Source organism: Diceros bicornis (genome assembly GCF_020826845.1).
Source record: "Diceros bicornis minor isolate mBicDic1 chromosome 13 unlocalized genomic scaffold, mDicBic1.mat.cur SUPER_13_unloc_1, whole genome shotgun sequence".
Classification (NCBI taxonomy): domain Eukaryota; kingdom Metazoa; phylum Chordata; class Mammalia; order Perissodactyla; family Rhinocerotidae; genus Diceros; species Diceros bicornis.
The window spans coordinates 17,763,246-17,782,146 of record NW_026690866.1 but is presented as its reverse complement, the minus strand read 5'-3'; positions in this window follow the sequence as shown (position 1 = coordinate 17,782,146).

Below are 18,901 nucleotides of genomic sequence, written 5' to 3'. Positions count from 1 at the left end.
CTTAGTACCTGCTCAGAGTAAGTCGGAGAACCATGCCCCGCTAGTGCAATCCCTGCCTGGAGACTGTTTGTGCAGGGTAACTGCCACCAAGCAGACAATGGACTCAGGATGGGGCGTGTGCCTTTGGAGAGACTGGCAGAGAGGCATAAAATGGAACACCAGCTAAGTGCGCACACCTGAGAGACGGAGATCCAGGTGGAGACACAAAATGTACCAAGAAACTGTGTGACATGAAGGAAGCTACTCCATATCTCTGAGCTTCAGTTTCCCCCCCTGTAAAATGGGGATCACAGGACTACTTCACAGAGCTGTTGGGGAAGATACATAAAAGTTCCTGTGACAGCCAGTGTCCACAATATTAACAAAGTCATATCCAACTTCAAAATAATCGATGAAAAGACTAATGGCAATGAGACCAAAGAAGGGATGCTCAACTTCATAAGCAGCCCCAGCAGCATGAGAATGAGAGAGGCTCCTAGTAAGCAGGGTTCTTCACAGCTCCACTGGAGACGATGAACACGGGCTACACCAGGATAAGTCACTGTTGTACAGTGACTCGTGTAGTGAGGGTGGGTCCCTAAAGACACTGTGAAATCCAGTTACACACAGTGGCTCCTAGGAAACAACTACAAAGCAATAAACTCAGCAGATAGGAATGAGAAGGGGGTGAGCATAGGAGGGTCAGAGCCACAAAATCTGACGGAAGACACTGAACCACGAGCGCTCAGCTCCTTCAGCAGCTGCTGTGGTTGCACCAAGAGATCAAATATCTGAGACAGCCATTGTGGGGACTGTTGGGAGCACAGTGGTCACTGAAGCCACACCCCAACAGCAGTTGCATCGGAGCACACAGAACCTGAGACTTTCCTCTCCATTAATCGTTGTTTTAAGATTATGAATATCCTCATGTTACAATGTCTGCTTCCAACCCTTGTGGATGAGTGTCATCAGAACCCCGTGAAGAGGTCACAGGCCAGAGTAGGATGGAACACTGGGAGCTGGGGGAGTGGCGCTGCACCTGAACAAACGGACTATCACCCGGGTCTATTGAACACGAGAGAAGAACTTGAGGATGTGGTCTAAGGAGAATTCCCTGTCTTGACACATTCAGAGACACTGCAGAGTTTCTCGTCTGTTCTTTACAAAAATGTTAAAGAATTTGAGTCATTAATTCATAAAGAGGCAAATTCTTCACATAGTGACAGGGTCCAGTTTCCATGACCAGCTTTTTCAGTTGTTTTGATAATATTCCACATTCAGGAATCAGAAATGTAGCCTATTGGGGTGTGTAATATAAACAAGGACTTTTTTTCATGTAGATCAACACCCAGGTTTTTAGGGAGGACATGAATCATGAAAGCTGCTAACCATTCCTTCATAGGTTTCAATAAGACTTTTAAGTTAATTTACCAATCTCAGGAAAAGATAACTTGGCAATTCAAGTTTTGTGTTTTTGCATTCAAGCGTACAGTACAGCCAAGAGAATGAGGACAAAAAAATTAACATAAGGTCTTGCTTGCATTTCATCTTTTGCAAATAATCAAGATAGTTTATGCTCTGTTCCTTTCACTACTCTAATCAATTTTTAAAGAATACGATACATTTGACTATCCCTGGGCATGTTTATCCTGGCACCTTGCAAGTATACAAAGCAGAGATGTTAAAGCTGACGGGTTTCAAATGCTGCCCAGGTGCTGTCTACCACGAATATGCCTCTCCCAAAGCCGGACCGGCGGTCTCTTCCTGAAGGATCAGAGTCATCACTCATGTCCCTGAGAGACTGGCCACTCAGGCCTGAGCTGAGATTAGGTGATCAATCTAAAGGGAAAATGATTTAGCTATTCTCATCTTAAGGATGCTATTTTGGAGGCCTCTGCACTGGAATGGGTTCGTTAAAATAGCCTACTAGATGCTTGCCTGGGAATTGTGTTGTTCCCCTCTGCTCTTAGCAGATCCTGGGGAAACCAATGATTAACCCCAAGGATGCCTCATCTTCCACATCTGTGAAAAAGGCAAGCAATATCCAATGTTACCACCCTGCAAACTCTTAAGTTGTGCTTGCAAGAGGGGCCACATGGGCAAATGTCTCCCAAAAGTTGATGAAATGATGGCACTTTGGCTGGAGAAGGCAGAGGGCAGCAGGCAAACTGGAGAGTTTCTGGGAGGTCAAGCCACTTCCCATAAGCACTTTAGAGAAGCACCTCGCCTTGGACTAGGTAGGAGGCTCTGGAAAGACCCACAGGCATGCAGGTGGGAGGAGGAATCAAGCAACGGAGGGAGATGGTGTGGAAGAGGCGCGAGTCCAGCTTCAATTTTGGACAAAAACAGTTGCACATTGCAGGCCCGTGGCTGCCCATGCAGCCACCACACCCTCCTAAGTCCCTGGTCCCTCTCATCCCGTCACATCCCTCTGGGACTCAGTCCAGTTGGAGCGGGTGCATGGCCAGAGTCCTGATTCAATGGGGGTTTGGCCCTTGACCAAGCTCACATTGCCCTGTTCCTCCCCCCAGGGCTAGGCACGGCCCTGTGTCCAGAGCATCCTGGGAGTTCTAGTCCTGCAGCCCTACGGGCTGCCAGCTGGGAGCGGTTAAGTGAGAAAAGCTCCCAGCATGCACAGCTCATGGTCCCAACTTGTGCCTTGTCCCTCGGGCCCTGGGCCCCACGCCTCTGATTCTCCATCTAACCCTCTTCTCTATACCAAGCGAGTACCCTATGCCCTGCCCACCTCCCAGAGTATGTGCAGTGTGGTTGGGCTGCATCCCTTGTGGCCGGTACTCAGGTAGGGGTGGGGTTCACGAGCATGGCTATTGCTGAGGTTGCTTGCAGCCCTGGTGGAAGCTCCCTGGCCAGTATTTGAAATGTAAATTCAATATCTAAAATGGAAATACCAGGTGCCTGGGATCCTGGAATTTGCCTTTTCAAGGCCACCTGTCCTACCATACCCTTATCCCTCCAGGCTGCCATGATCCTCCCTCTGGACCCGTGGTCAGGGTCGCTGCAGAGATCCTCCCTTTGGACCCAATCTGCCTGAAGGGCCCATACCTTGGTCAGGAGTCTTAGAAGGACTGCCTTGAGCCATGTCATAAAAAGGAGAAAACATCACATTGGACAGCCTCAATTCCTGCATTATACAGACAGGAAACTCAGGTGCACTGGTAAGTGACCGCTAAGCCACTTCAGGGGACCACACACATGTCCCTTCTCCCATGCTGCACACAGGCTGGTTCACTGGATTTCCTTATCCCAGTGAGAACCTCTTGGCCTCGTTAACATAGGCAACAACACCGAAACTTCCGTTTGGTCCTTCCCACAATATTAGACAAGTTTGTGCAGCAAGGTAATATGCAATTTCTGCTCTACTATAGGGCTGGCTCCTTGGGAACTGGTTTTAATATCCCTGTTTAAATATACCCTCAGAATCACAAAATAATTTGTTGCTGTAGGGTGTTATGGTGATAATTCTCTGAAGTCGTTTTTCCATTTAGCTTTTCTGATAGACTCAAAATACTACAGCACCACACGCTTCTGAGACTGGTGGATGCACAGCTCCACTTCTTTGCAGGGAGGAGGCACAACAGCAGAATATCTGTGGCCTGACTTTCTGGAGCATCGGTATTACTACAAGATTTGGGAGAAGAAAAGTTAGGTCATTTCCAAGGTAAGGAATGAAAGACTTAACACTAAGATGAGGTGGGAAAGTCATATACCATTAATAATTGTCAGTAATCTGTGCCTGAAATGTCAGATTTTCTCTGAGAAAGATCTCTGAGACCCTATTTCCCATTGTTTTAAATAGGAAAAATTAGAAAGCATAGCAAAGCTATCAAAAAACCCTACCAATTTCCTAAGTAACACTATGGCACCTAGACATAAGTTACGAACATCATGTGCTCCTCATTTTGTTCCTCATTCAACCCAGTCCCACAGGTCTTCAGTGCATGCTGTGAACACGGCACTGTGTAGGTGTCGAGGCCTTGGTGAGAATCTTGGTGGGGGTTGAACTTGTTAGAGAAAAATGGCATCATAAAAACTCAAATCCATGCCACTTACAAAACTGAGGCAAAAACAGAAAGACCCAGGAGCCACGCAAGGATGAGGGCATTACTAGATACTTGGGAGTATTAAAATCCATCTAATGGTGTCATGAGTGAATGTGTTCCACTTTAAAACAAAACACTGCTGTTACTCTGAGATATTGAGTTAGGATCTTTGTGCATATATGCAGGATTTAAAATGTTTATTGATGTATAACATGCGTACAGAAATATATGGAGAAGTCATCCACGTAAATCTCAAAGAATTATTACCAAATGAAAACAATTCTGTGACCAAGAACTAGCACCAGCTTTACTCAGGCCCCGACAATCCCTTTCTCCCTGTTTCCTCCCCAAAGGTAACTGATATCTTACCAACGAACACTGTATATCGAGTTTGTCTTCTTATACAAGTGTTTTTTTACAGAACAATTTAAACAATATACAAAATAAGCAAAATAGCATAGTAGGCCCGTCACCCAGCTTCAACAACTACTAATCGTCTGCTATTTTTGTTTCATCCACACTCCATCCCATTCCCACCTCACTTTATTATTCTTTTAAGCCTTTGTGCATGTGTGGTGAGTAAGATGTATGCACACTGAAAGGCACAAATCTCAACAAATCTCACAAATCTCAGTTTTGGCAAATAAACATGCCCATATATCTTTCATCCCTTTAAGAATAGGATAGTTCAATCACCCCCAGAAAACTCATTCCTGTTCCTTCCTAGGCAATTTTTTCCTTCCTTCGATGCAACCCCTGTTCTGGTTTTTTCAGCATAGGTTCATCTTGGCTGAAATCATCCCATGTGTGTTGTTTTCTGTCCAGCTTGCCCCCATCAGGACGAGGTTGATGAGTCTCTCTCAGCATGTGTGTTTCAGCGTTTGCTCCTTGGCACGGCTGAGGACGTTCTGCTCTGTGGATGCCCCAAAGTGAGCTCATCTTCCTCCTGGGGACGTGCAGGTCATCTCTTGTGAACAGTCTTGTACAAACGTTTTTTGGTATGCTGTTTAATTCCTTTATTAGCATTTAAGTGACACACCTTTGCATTTTTACTGGTTGGTCCAGATTACAATATGCAGCTTTAAGATATCACAGCCTACCTAGACTTAACAGTTCACCAGTTTAATCAATGTAAAATATGGAAGACTTGCTACAGAACAGTTCCATCTACCTCTGTCTGTCCTTTGTGCTATTGTTGTCATAAATTTTACATCTACCCATGTTATAAATCCCACAATACAGTGTTATAATTTTTGCTTTAAATAATCATAGGTATTTTAATGAAATAAGAGAAATAAGTTAAGTGTTTGGAAGGAAATGCTTTGAGACTCTGCAATTGTACTGTTTCTTCTTTAAGTTTCCCCCACAGTTTTTGCATTCACCAGTCAATCTTTCCAACGGTAATTATTACTGTAGCGTTCTAGTGGTGATTTTCAATTTCATGCTATCTAGCGCATTTATTATTTGGAATTCTGTGAGGAAGATTCCCCACCCTCCCTCTCCCTTCGTTCTTCCTTTCTTTCTCTCTTTCTCTCATTCTTCTTTTTCCCTTTTTTTCTTTCTTCCTTCCCCTCCTTTCTTATTTAATCTTTTTTATATCAGTATAGCCTCGTGGATATTTATTTTATTCACTGTGTAATAATCCAATGCTACCATTATTTATTTTGTTGCTCACAGTTTTCCAGCTTAAGTCATTGGGAAGTCTTTCAGATTGATTCATTTTGACAAGTCCCATCATTTTCTGTTTTTTTTTTAAAGCAATTTCCTACTTTCTGGCACTACAAGATGATCCAGGCTCATTTTGTATTTTCTTTCTCCAGCACTAGAATTAACCATTTCTCCAAGAAAACCTGGTTCCTTTTATTGGAGAATGATATTTAGAAAACAAGTTCTGGAAGCTTGGTGTGCTCATTAATATTAGAGTGTCACTGCTTCTAGTCCCTCTCAGCAGAGCTTGTAAATGTATGTATGAATATAAACTCAAGTATATGCATCTGTCTATCGATCTATCAATCTATCTATCAATTTTGATAGATTTATTAAAAGAGACATGGATTCATACTGATACTTCCAACTCCAATCCAGCACCACAGGGTTTATTCTAGCATTCTCCTTTTGTTTATTTGTAACTTCTTTCACCAACAGTGAGAAACTTAACTCCAGTTAGCTACAACATGTTTACTGTGTCAACAAGTTTCAGAATTGCTAATCCATACCCTTATGAAAAACAAATTTAGCACCTAGAGTACAGTGTTGGTGTCCAGTACTTTAGTTTTACAGTATCCCGTCAAAACACTGTCTTCCAAAGTAACTTAGGTCAGGACCTTTCATCCCCACTCCTTCTGTATGGTTATGTCACATGCTTGTAATACAGTGAGATTCATTTGTCACTGCATTCTATCTGGGTTCCCCAGCATCTTGATTGATTTTTAAAATTTGCAAAGTAAAATTCACTCTTTGCTGTGTATAGTTCTATGGGTTTTGACTTTATGGTCATGCATCCATGTCCACAGTACCATACAGAGCTGTGTTTTTCACCCCCAAAGTTCTCTCATGCTATCCCTTTGTTTTCAACCCCTTCCCCTACTCCATCCTTTGACAACCACTGATCATTTTCCATCCCTGTAATTCTGCCTTTTCTAGAAAGTCATATAAATGGAATCATATTCTATACAGCCTTTTGAATCTGGCTTCCTTCACTTAGAGAAATGCAACCAAGATTCATCCAAGTTCTTGTGTGAATCAAGAGTTTATCCTGGGGCCGGCCAGTGGCTTAGCGGTTGAGTGCGTGTTCTCCCCTACTGGCGGCCCAGGTTCGGATCCATGGCGCACACTGACACATCTCTTCTCAGACCATGCTGAGGTCGTGTTCCACATACATCAACTAGAAGGGTGTGCAAATATGACATACAACTATCTACTGGGGCTTTGGGGGGAAAAAGGAGGAGGATTGGCAATGGATGTTAGCTCAGTGTTTATGTTCCTCACACAAAAAAAAGAGTTTATCCTTTTTATTGCCAAGTAATATTATAATGTACCAATGCAACACAGTTTCTTTCTCCATTCACCTGATGAAGGACATTTACTTTATTTCCAGCTTTTGGCAATTATGAATAAAATGGCTATAAAAATTCCCACAAAGATTTTTGTTTAAACATTAGCTTTCAATTTTCTTCAGTAAATACCTAGGAGTGGGATATCTGAGTCATATAATAAGTGTATGTTTAGCTTTATAGGAACCTGCTCAACCAGTTCTAATTGCTCCTAGTCCTCACCAGCACGTGGTATTTGCAATTTTATTTTTTATTTCAGCCACTTAATAGGCGTGCAGTATCTCATTGTGGCTTCTACTTCCTTTTTGAAAGTGAGTTCTGCTAAATATAGAATTTTGTGTTGACTTTTGTGTTTACTTTCTGCACTTGAATGATGTCATTTTCTTGTCTAGTTCTCTCTTTTGTTTTTGATAGTATATCATCCATCATTCACATTATTTCTCCCTGTACGTAATGTCTTCAACTGTATGTGTGTAGTTCCCTGACTGCTTTCAAGATTTTCTTTTTATCGTTGGATTTTAGTAGCTTGACTATCGTGCACCTAAGTATGATTTTCTTTTATATTTTATTTTATGGGTTTGCGGACTTTCTGGGATCTGAAATTTTAGATTTTCTACCAAGTTTTGGAAGTTTTATGCTATTACTTATTGATTTGCCTTTCTGCCTCATTTAATTTTTCTGTCTCTCTCCTCTCTGCTTGGGACTTAATCATCTCACAGGTCATAAGGATCTCTTCATTTTTCTTCAAAATTTCTGCATTCATTTCTTCAGACTAGATAATTTCTATTGCTGTATCTTCATGTTTTTTCTACTATTTCTAATCTACCTGTAAACTCAAAAGTATTTTTTTTATTTCATCTTCCTATTTGGTTCTTTTGTGTAATTTCCACTTCTCTGCTGATTTCCCACATCTGTTCATTCATTATGGGAATATTTTTCTTTACCACCATGATCATCTTTATAATAACTGCTTTCGTATTCTTGACTGCTAATTGCAACACATTGGGGAGAGTTTCTACTGCCTGCTTTGGATTACATATGGATTACATTTTCCTATTTCTTCAAATCCCATGCTTCTTTTAAATTGTGTACTGGAAATCATGAAAGATAGGTATAGAGGCTCCGGATTCTATTGTATTTCTTGGAAGAGTTTTGTTATTTTTCTAGCAGGGAATCAACTTGGCTAGACTGAAATTCCAATCCTATCTCCTTTACAGTGGGCATAGCTGAAATCCTAGTTCAGTTCTTTCATCTTCCAACTGCTGTTTTTACACTAGGCCTTCTGGGGCCTACCTTGCATGTGAGTTGTTCAAAGATCTGCCAATTTGGAGTGTGTGGGGGAGAAACTTACATATATATTTTGCGATTTTCCTCTTTGTGGCTCCCTTCCTTCCAGAATTTCTCCCCTAACTTTCCAGCTACTCTTCCAGCCCAAAAATACATCCTCTAACATTACAAGTAAGACTGTAGTTTTTCCCTTTCTAGGCCATGTACTGATTTTGGAATGCTTTGAGGCAAAAGACTCAAGCTTGCAAATATCTCCTGGTGCAAGTCCCATCATTTAAGAGAAGATTCCCTCTCAGTTCTGCTTGCTTTTGGAAGTGATTTATACATACACACAAATACACATTTATTATATGTCTATTACATATAGCCACACGAGTCTGTATAAATATATATAATATTTTGTGCAGATTTTATCATTGTTATCTGTGAGAGTGTTAGTTCAACAGGCTACTCCACCATTACTGGAAACCAGACCTCGGTTTTTTTTCTTTCTTGGATTTTATATAAATGGAATTATAAAATATATAACCTTTTGAATATAATTTCTTTTATGCAGCATTATGGTTGTGATATTCATCCATGCTATTACATGTAGCTAGTGTTTGTTCATTTGTTGAAAATAATTAATTTTTTAATGGTCATAAAATATGCATAACATAAAATTTTAACCATTTTTAAGTGTACAGTACAGTGACATTCAATACATTCACATAATTGTGTAGCAATAACCTTCAACCATCTACAGAACTATTTTCACCTTGCACTGAAACATTGTGCCCATTAAGCAACAACTCCCTGTTATCCCTCCCTCTTGCCCCTGGGAACCACCATTCTCCTTTCTATTCCTATAAATTTGACTACTCTAAGTACCTTATATGAGTGAAATCATACAGTATTTTTCCTTTTGTGACTGGCTTTATTTCACTTAGCATAAATTCCTCAAGGTTCATCCATGTCATAGCATGTGTTAGAATTCCTTCCTTTTTAAGGGTGAAGAGTATTCTACTATGTGTATACACCACATTTTTTTGTCAGTTCGTCCATTGATGGACACCTGGCTTGATTCCAGCTTCTGGCTATTTTGAATAATGCTGTTAAGAACACTGGTGTACATATATGTCTTTATACCTCTGCGTTCAGTTCTTTTGCGTGTATACCCATAAATAGTGTTCTCAGATTCACTTTTTCACATGTAAGAGGGTTCCCCACACCTCCAACAAGCAATTCTTGGAATGCCAGCTGGTCGCCAGATAATTCAACTCAATTTGATGCTGACAACCCAGAGACACATCAGATTCCACAGGTTGATGGCTCCGTCCTATAAGTCTGCACACCCACCCAACCTCACCTCAACTTCAGATGCCAGTTACAAGCCCAGGCTGTTACCGATACTTCTGACTTGTTGGCTAAAAACCAGAGGTTCCCACAACCTTCTCCTTGGGTTTGATTAATTTGCTAGAGTGGCTCACAAAACTCAGAGAAACATTTACTAGATCACAAGTTTATTAAAAAAGGATATAATTCAAGAACAGCCTGTTGGAAGTGGTGCATAGGGAAAGGTATAGAGATGGTACACAGAGCTTTCATGCCATCTCCAGGTGCACCACTCTCCAAGCAGTCTTTGTCATTGCCAACCTGGAAGCTCTCTGAACCGCCTTCTCTTGGGATTTTTATAGAGGCTCTCTCACAGGCATGATCAATTATGAACTTAGTTTCCAGCCCCTCTTCTCTCTCTGGAGGATAAGGCATAGGGCTAAAAATTCCAAGCTTCTAATCAGGGCTTGGTCTTTCTGGTGACCAGCCCCCATTCAGGAGACATCTAGAAGCCCAGCCAGAGGCATCTATTTGCCTCAATAGAACAAAAGATTCTCCTAGTGTTCTTATCACTGGGGAAATTACAAAGGTTTTAGGAGCTCTGTGCCAAGAACTGGACACAGAGGCTGATAAATATATTTTTTATAAGTTCAGAACCCATAAGTAGAATTTCTAGATCATGTAGTAATTCTATTTTTAATTTTTGAAGGAACTGCCATACTGTTTTCCACAGTTTTATATTCTCACACTCAGAGCACAAGGGTTCCAATTTCTCAACATCCTTGCCAACACTTGTTATGTTCTGATTTTGTGATAGTAACTATCCTAATGGGTGTGAAAAGGTATCTCATTGTGGTTTTATTTCACATTTTCCTGATACTTAGTGATGTTGAGCATCTTTTCATGTGTTTCCTGTTCATTTTATATTCTTTGGAGAAATGTCTATTCAAGTATTTTGTGCATTTTTAAATTGAGTTGTTTTTTTATTGTTGAGTTGTAGAAGTTCTTTATTTATTCTAGATTTAATCCCTTATCAGATTTGTGATTTGCAAATATTTTCAACCATTCCATGGTTTGCCTTTTTACTCTGTTGATAGTATCTTGTGATACAGAAAACTTTTTCATTTTGATGAAGTCCAATTTTTTATTTTTTTGTTATTTATGTCTTTGGTGTCATATTAAAGAAATCATTGTTACAATCGCATTTGGACCCAATGACACACAGATTTTACCATGTGTTTTCTTCTAAGGATTTTATAGCTTCAACTTTAACATTTATATCTTTGATCCATTTTGAGTTAATTTTTGTATATAGTGTAAAGTAAGGGTCCAACCTCATTCTTTTGCACGTGGGTATCCAGTTTTCCCAACAACATTTGTTGAAAAACTGATCTTTTCTCCTTCAAATGGTCATTGTACTTTTGTCAAAAATCATTGGACCATATACGCAAAGTTTTATTTCTGGGTTCTCTGTGCTATTTCATTAGTATAGTGTGTGTATTTATGCCAATACCACATTGTTTTGATTACTTTATAGTAAGTTTTGAAATCAGGAAGTGTGAGTTCTCTAACTTTGTTCTTCTTTTTCTAGATTGTTTTGGCTATTCAGTGTCCCTTGAGAGTCCATATGAATTTTAGGATAGATTTTTCTAATTTTGCAAAACCATCACTGGAATTTTTACCGCTTTGAGTAAGTTGATTCTTAAGTATTTTACTCTTTTTGATGCTATTGTCAATAAAAATGTAAAGTTTTTAAATTTCTTTTTCAGATTACTTATTATTAATGCATAGAAGAACAACTAGTTTTTGCATGTTGATTTTGTGTCCCACTACTCTGCAGAATTTTCTAGTTCTAACAAATTTTTGGTGGAATTTTTAGGGGTTTTAACATATAAGATACTATTTGTAAACAAATATAATATTACTTCTTACTTTCCAATTTGGATGTTATTTCTTTCTTTTTCTTGTTTACTTGCCTTGGCTAGAACTTCTAATACCATGTTGAATAGAAGTGGTGAAAATGGGCCTTCTTGCCTTGTTCCTGATCTTAGAGACAAAGCTTTCATTCCTTCACCTTTGAATATGATGTTCTCTGTGCATTTCTATATATGGCTTTTATTATGTTGAAGTAGTTTCCTTTTACTCTGAGGGGTTTTTTAGTGTTTTTAGCATGAAAGCATGTTTAGTTTTGTCAAACGCCTTTTCTGCATCCATTGAATGATCACTTGTTTTTTTCCTTCATTCTGTTAATGTGGTTAATTACATTGATTCATTTTCATATATTGAAACGTCCTTGTATTCCAGGAATAAATCCCACTTAAAAATGCTGTATAATCCTTTTAATATGCTGATTAATTTAGTTTATTACTATTTTATGGAGGATTTTTATATCAATATTCATCAAAGATATTGACCTATAGTTTTCTTTTCTCTGAGTGTCTTTGGCTTTTATATCAGGGTAGTGCTAATCCCATAGGATGACTTTAGAGGTATTCTCTCCTCTACAACTTTTTGAAAGAGTTTGAAAAGAATTGGTGTTATTTAATTAAAAAAAAAAGTCTTTGGCCCAGGAATAAATTCAGCATAAAATAAATACAAATAAACATTTTTTAAAAATATGAAAAAATTTTCTTACTAAAAAAAATTAAAAATTAAGCAAGTACATCACTTATCACTTTATTTCTAAAAAGTTTTTAACCTACTAGTAAGCATGAACAAATTGTTAGAATTAAAATGACTGAAGTGTTAATTTTCTTCATTGCAAATTTTCTGACAGAAGTATATGACGCCATCATGTATGACATCTTTTATGAAAAAATGATCATTTTTTATAGTATTTGAGAATATTATGAATTTTCCCAGTGGCCTTTGACAAAACACTGATATGAAAGGTTATCTTTTCAAGATGTATGGCTCATCATCATCCTTACCAAATTAACAAACTCACGTGCTAATTAATCAATTCCATTTCGTATGATTCAGGTTCTCCACCATCAACTTCCCTAAGCATCAGGAAATTATACAACTTCTGCAAGATTAACAATTTTACCTTATATTGTATTCATCTCATGTGGTTCAAAACATCCAAAAATCATTGATAAACTGACCCTGCCCAGACTAAAGCATTGTGAATTATAAAAGATGGTCTCTGTTAAGTGAGGAGGGATTTCAGGTTGAACTTAATTTTATAAGTGGTCAATTTATTACAGTGTATTGTTCTGTTATGTATTTCACTTCTTTCTAAAAAAAAATGATAGTTGAGGGCACTTAGAGAAAAATTTGTGAAAATAAGGAACTGTTACACACTGTAAGCTTCAAATGTTTTCAAGCATAAGATACAATAAGAACTAAAACTACAAAATGGCAGAGGAAATAGAGATAAGAGGATGAAATTGCAAAACTGAATCTATAATAATATCTCAATGGCTAACGTTGTGGTTCCAAGAATGTGGTGAAGTCAAAGAATTCGTAAAGATGATAATAAACACACGACAAAGAAAAAAGATTGAAATTTTCATAGAGAGAATTTTTACAGTGATATGACAGATAGAGAACAGGGAAGAGAAGTTGGAGTGAGAGACTATCTGCTTCTTAAATTATTTACACTGTTGAGAACAAAACTCCCCTTTTCTGAAATCTTTATTCCCCTCAATTACCCTATCTTTACCTGAAAAATCTGAGGACTGAATCGATGTCAAATTCCTCCTTTTCCAACCTTGTGGAAGAGAACAATTAAGTTCATCTGAAACCTCAACTGCCCAGCCTGTGAAATAAGGCCGGCCATCCATTCTCACAGAGGAGCCAACTGGAGGTAGGATTTTTGGTTCTGAATTCAGCTAAACATCTTCAAAGAATTGTATCTGGCCTTCCTTATCCAGGGCTATCAGTGAAGTGCTGGCTGGCTTTCAGAGAAGAGCAATTCACAGTCAGCAGAGATATTTTCTGTTGAGCTCTCTAGAGAAGGCTGTAGGGCTTGTCAGTAAGAGTTGATTTCTATGCAGGTTATATTTTTTTATTTTATTCAGAGATTTATAAAGAAATTTACATGGTAAGTATTATTATCAACAAAATACGTTGTCTATTCTCTGGTCATTTAAACAAAATATTCCTCTCAGGGTCTACCCATGGACAAAGCCCAGATTTAATCTCCAAGACTCAGCCAGGCACTCTGGGGTCCATGAGAAGCCCTCAAGTTTGCAGCCTGTTCCCTTGTGTGCTGTCCTGGTGTTCAATCTTCCATCTCTTCCGGGAAAAACTAGACAGATGTTTATCAAATCATCAAGGGACTTGACATTCGAGAAATGTACTTTTCATTATCTTTAGACTTCTACACTTTTCAAAAAGACTCACAGCATTTCCAGTAATTGTGCAGGAGTTTACCCAACACTAAGGTTCTCACTATTAAAAGTTAAAACAAATAAATTTTAAAAAGGAAAAAGTGATCTTTGCAATTTTGCACAGAATCTATATAATGGGTGCATCCTTATAAATGGAGGTGATGGTGCTTAGGGCAAACTACCCCAGGAGGCACCACTCTGGTATACAGTTTATTTCGAGCTGAAGACAATAAGGACTCAGAGAACTCAGGAAGAATATTTGAGTTTCCCCTCCAAAACTGCCTAAAGAATTTAAAACAAAAGATCTGTTTCGGGAAGGAGTTATTATCATGATGGCTGTAAAGATAATGTAGGATAGAGGTTACAACAGGAAAGGCACCAAGCCCCTTTTATCAAAAACTCTATCTCTCCCTGACCACATTATCTATGGATGACTCTGAGAAGAGTTGTCAGGCAAACATTTGCATTTCTATCTCCATGTGAGTTGTCTTCTTGCCCTCTGAGGTCCCAGACAACTACCCATCCCCAAAACCTTCCTCGTCTTTAGCTACAATACTTAAGGGGGCAGCTTAGACAGAGGGACGAGTTGCTCATTTCTGAGTTTCTCCCATGTATACATGTTATTAAACTTGGTTTTATTTTCTCCTGCTAACCTGTCTTGTTAATTATTTGGCCAGTCATAAGAACCTTAAGAAAAGGACAGAGGCAGATTCTCTCTCTCCCCCAAACAGTTTTTGTGCCCAAGGTGGGGCTACACTGGCTGGCAAGTTCCGTTCTCTGGCTGGAAGAACTGCCTTCTCCCTGGATTACTGCAGATGATGAGATACGGGAATGCCTGATGAAAGCCAGCAAAATGTAAGACTTCTTACCACGTCAGCCTCCCAGAATCTCTACCTGTGGAGTCCGGTGGAAGGAAGTGGTGAGAATTTTTTTCTCTTTCTAGATTTAGATTGGCAGGAGAAAATATTTGGGAAACTAGTTTCTTGTGCTTTTAGTGACGCTGGTAAATTTAGTAGAGTACACTTGGTTTTGATCTTGATCCCTTTTCCTCCCAGAGATAGTCTCTGTTTTTCTCTTTTGTCTTTGTCTTTTGTATCGTGTGTCATAAGAAGGAAATACCATAAGGTAGGACGCAGGCATAGGCCCTATAAGCCTACTGTCCAGGCCGGCCCCACAGACTGGTGAGTTTGTGTGTCTCACCAGACTGGCGTCTATTAAGACAAACTTTGCTGTTGGTTAATATGCACATGAAGTGAAGGCCATTGCCAAGGGCATCTTGGAAGCCAAAAAGGCCGCAAATTTGGTGGGCACGGGTCGAGCAGTTAAGAGCCATTAGGGCGCTCGCCACTTTCAGGAGACTCCTGTGACAGGATAATTTTGGTCACGGAACGGGGTAGATGACACAGGTCCCCTGCCAACTGCAAGAAAATGTCCATGCAGCGACGAAGTACTCTGTAAAACACAGAGTCCCCAAGCCCGTGGCACCTCCCCCCTTAGGTATTATTCTGGCTTCAAGAGAACTAAGGCGTAGCTAAAGCTGTCATTGTGCACATAAGAAAAAAACCGGATGAGGGTTTTCCTTCTGTCTTGTTCTGTGTCCTGAGACAACTTGGATTTGTCCCAAGTGAGAAGATTCTCCTTGGTCTCCACCATACAGAATGTGCATTTAACGGGGTGACCCTTGGTGGCCAGTCGAGTAGACTGGGGTTCTGAACTGTCTCTTTGTCCGGCTGTGCCAAGCTCTCAGGGGAGTTTGTCATAAAGGGCCCAGTCCATAATGGCTTTTGTCGTCTTAACCTTCGTTGCTTGTTAGAGCTGGAAAAATACCACTCCAGTATTGCCTGCCCGGTGTCACAGATTAGCGGGTCTGTGACTGGAGGCATCCCACACTATTGTGGGAGACCGGAGACACCGTTTACACTACACCATCCTTACCGCCTGTGCAATGAAGGTCTTACTTTCTCTGAATAAATTTGGGAGTGAATTCTGTGGACAATGGGGGCTACATCATCTGCGCCCTCACCAGGGATGCCTCTTGCGTCCATGGTAAAGATTTATTCTAAGTAGGGAAGTTACCTCCGGGTCTTTCCTTAAAAAGTCTTATTGGATCGAGTCACTATTGGAATAAATATACAAATGAAGATCCTACTCGTCAATGGCCAGACAACAGATTCTTTGAATTGGGAAAACTTCTAATTTGGGGGAAAAAAATGTTTTGAGAGCTCTCACACAACTGTTTAATTGGTACCTAAAAAAGGGCCAGGAAAAGGAAGGGAAAAATTTAAATAGCCTTAAGACCTTGACTCAGGTTACAATTGAATTGAGAACATGTAAAAGTGTAAGTGTTGATAATATTATAAAGGTTGGAATGTTTGAGCTAATTTTATACAAAGAGGTTACATCAACTTTGCCTAAGTATATTTTAAAATGTCTGACTGGGGATTCTTCCCTTGTCCAAAATCAGAAGACCAAGACCTATTGATAAAAATCTTAATGATAACGATGTTTAAAACTATGAGGTGATGAAGTTTACATGAACATTTGTACAAAAAGCTGATGTTATTTTTATTACAGAACTGGTTAACAAAAATGGTAATTTAAATGATGGCTAATTTTATTTAATGTCTTATGAAGTCTTATAGACAATCTAAGTAATTATTGGGAACAAGTAAATAAACAGCTGTGAAAAAGATGAATGTTGGGTGAACTTTAAACAATAATTATGTGTTATGGTGGTTACAGCTTCCAAACTCTTTTTGGTGACATAAAACTTTAGAGTTTTCTAAATTTTGTGATAAAAATTCACTGAGTATCATCATTTCCAAATAAGATAAGATATTAGACATTGATTGTTAAACTTAAGTTTGTCTACTTTTGGCTATTCCTTACAGGAAAACTTAAAGGTGTTTTGGGTCTATTGGTAAACATGTATTTTATTAAAAGATTGTACTATAAAGTAACATATTTCTAGAAGTTATGAAGTGTTTATAAATTTTCCAAGCCACAAGATCCTAATATAAAAGAAAGTTTATAAATGTTTACTTAGTTTTTACTTACAAATTGGAGTTTCTAAGAGTTAAAATTTCTAATTAGTATATGTGAATGAAGCTATTAAATATTAATAAAATTATGTCTGTGTACAAGGAAAGTAAGATGTATAAAGAAGGAACAAAGACTGGAGATATTTTATTTGATTGATTAAGAAAGATTAATTTGTCTTCAAGTACTAAGAGGGAAAAGAAAGACATGTGACAAATTCTGAATGTAAAAAGAAATTTATAGGTTTGTGGAAGAGGAATTCTGGAAAAGGAGTTTTTGTATGGTCAAGTGGGCTAAGATTGAAATGAATTTAATTAAGTAAGTGAGTTTTAATATCAGAAGGAAGCTGGTACAAAATTATAATTTGGTTTTCTTTCTCTTAAAAGGATAATTTTCTTGAACTTGATAAAGAGGTTATAAAAGATTTTTCTTTACCTTTGGGTAAGTCTACCTAAAAAACAGAAAAAAAAAACTGTTAAAATAATTTCCTGTGTCAAAAGACTGAGGTATCTCTATTAAGGTTTTTGGACTGTCAATGCTCTCTTTGCTTTAAGGTTTTCTATTTTTGACAAGCTCCCAAAAATTCATATCGTAAATAAAGTCTTCTTTTTTACTTTTTTTCTTTGATAATTTTCAAAGGGCCCTGGAACTTCTCAAAGAAGTTTATTCTCTTCCTACAAGCGGAAAGATACTAAATTTATTAGGTTTATTCAGTATGTTAAATTACATGGAAAGCATTGTCAGACAAGTGATGATAAGTCTGCTTAAGTGCTATTATGTGGGCAAATGTTATTGACATAGGTGTTTTAAAATTGTTTAACATTACAGAAATTCTGATCTGTCCTGATTATCAGTCATAATTCTGGTTATTAGTATTTTAAAGTGTTGTATGTCACAAAATTAACCAAATTTCTCTGTCAATTGCCATTTTGAGGTCTTGTTATTTACAGACTTATTTCTTTGCTCTAATGCTTTTGCAAAATGTTTCAACTTCAGAAAAATTCATGGAAAGTACTCTGACATTTACACTGGAGTACAGGGTTCTGACAAACTTTCTGATCATAAAACTGAACTTAGTAAGAAATTACAGAAATCTGATGGAAAGACTGATAACTTCATGAAGCTGCTAACAAAAAGATTGGTTTCCAGAATGGATAACACAGGACTGAATGAATTGATAAGGACAATTATAATTTTTATTATTTTTTATGTGAAGTATTGATGAATTTTTAGTGTTTTCTTTTTTTAGATTTAAGGAAAACTATTTCTCTTTTCTCCTGAGCTAGCTATAACTTATAACAATTTTGTAAATGATATTTTTGTAAGTAAAATTGAAATATTTATCTTTCTCTCTCTATCTGATCCCTGGAATTTGGAAATCTTAGTGAGTATTGTTGTTTTCATGGCAATATAGTTATTTGCATAAGTTCAATAAGAATCTGTTCTCCTGATAACAGGACACAACTGGAAACGCTGGTTATATTACCAAGGCTGTGACCAGAACATCATATTTGCGATATAACCATACAGCTTTTGAGGAAAGAAGATTGGACTTCATGGAATAAAGCCACGTGGAAATATTGGCCTGGCACCTTATGTTCCAAGCAGCAATTACCAGGATAATTAAAGAATGTCACATATCTGGCAAGCACAAAGAACCTGGAAATATTTTTGGGGAACCTCGGAAGAGAGGAATTCACCCAAATCTGTAGGTATTACAGGCAAAGTCTGATAACAAAATCCTTGGCTTGGCTTTCGTGGCCTGGAGAGGCCTTTAAAGTTCAATCTGAGATTCCTTATAAAAAGTTCCAGCAAAGCAGATTTAAAAGAG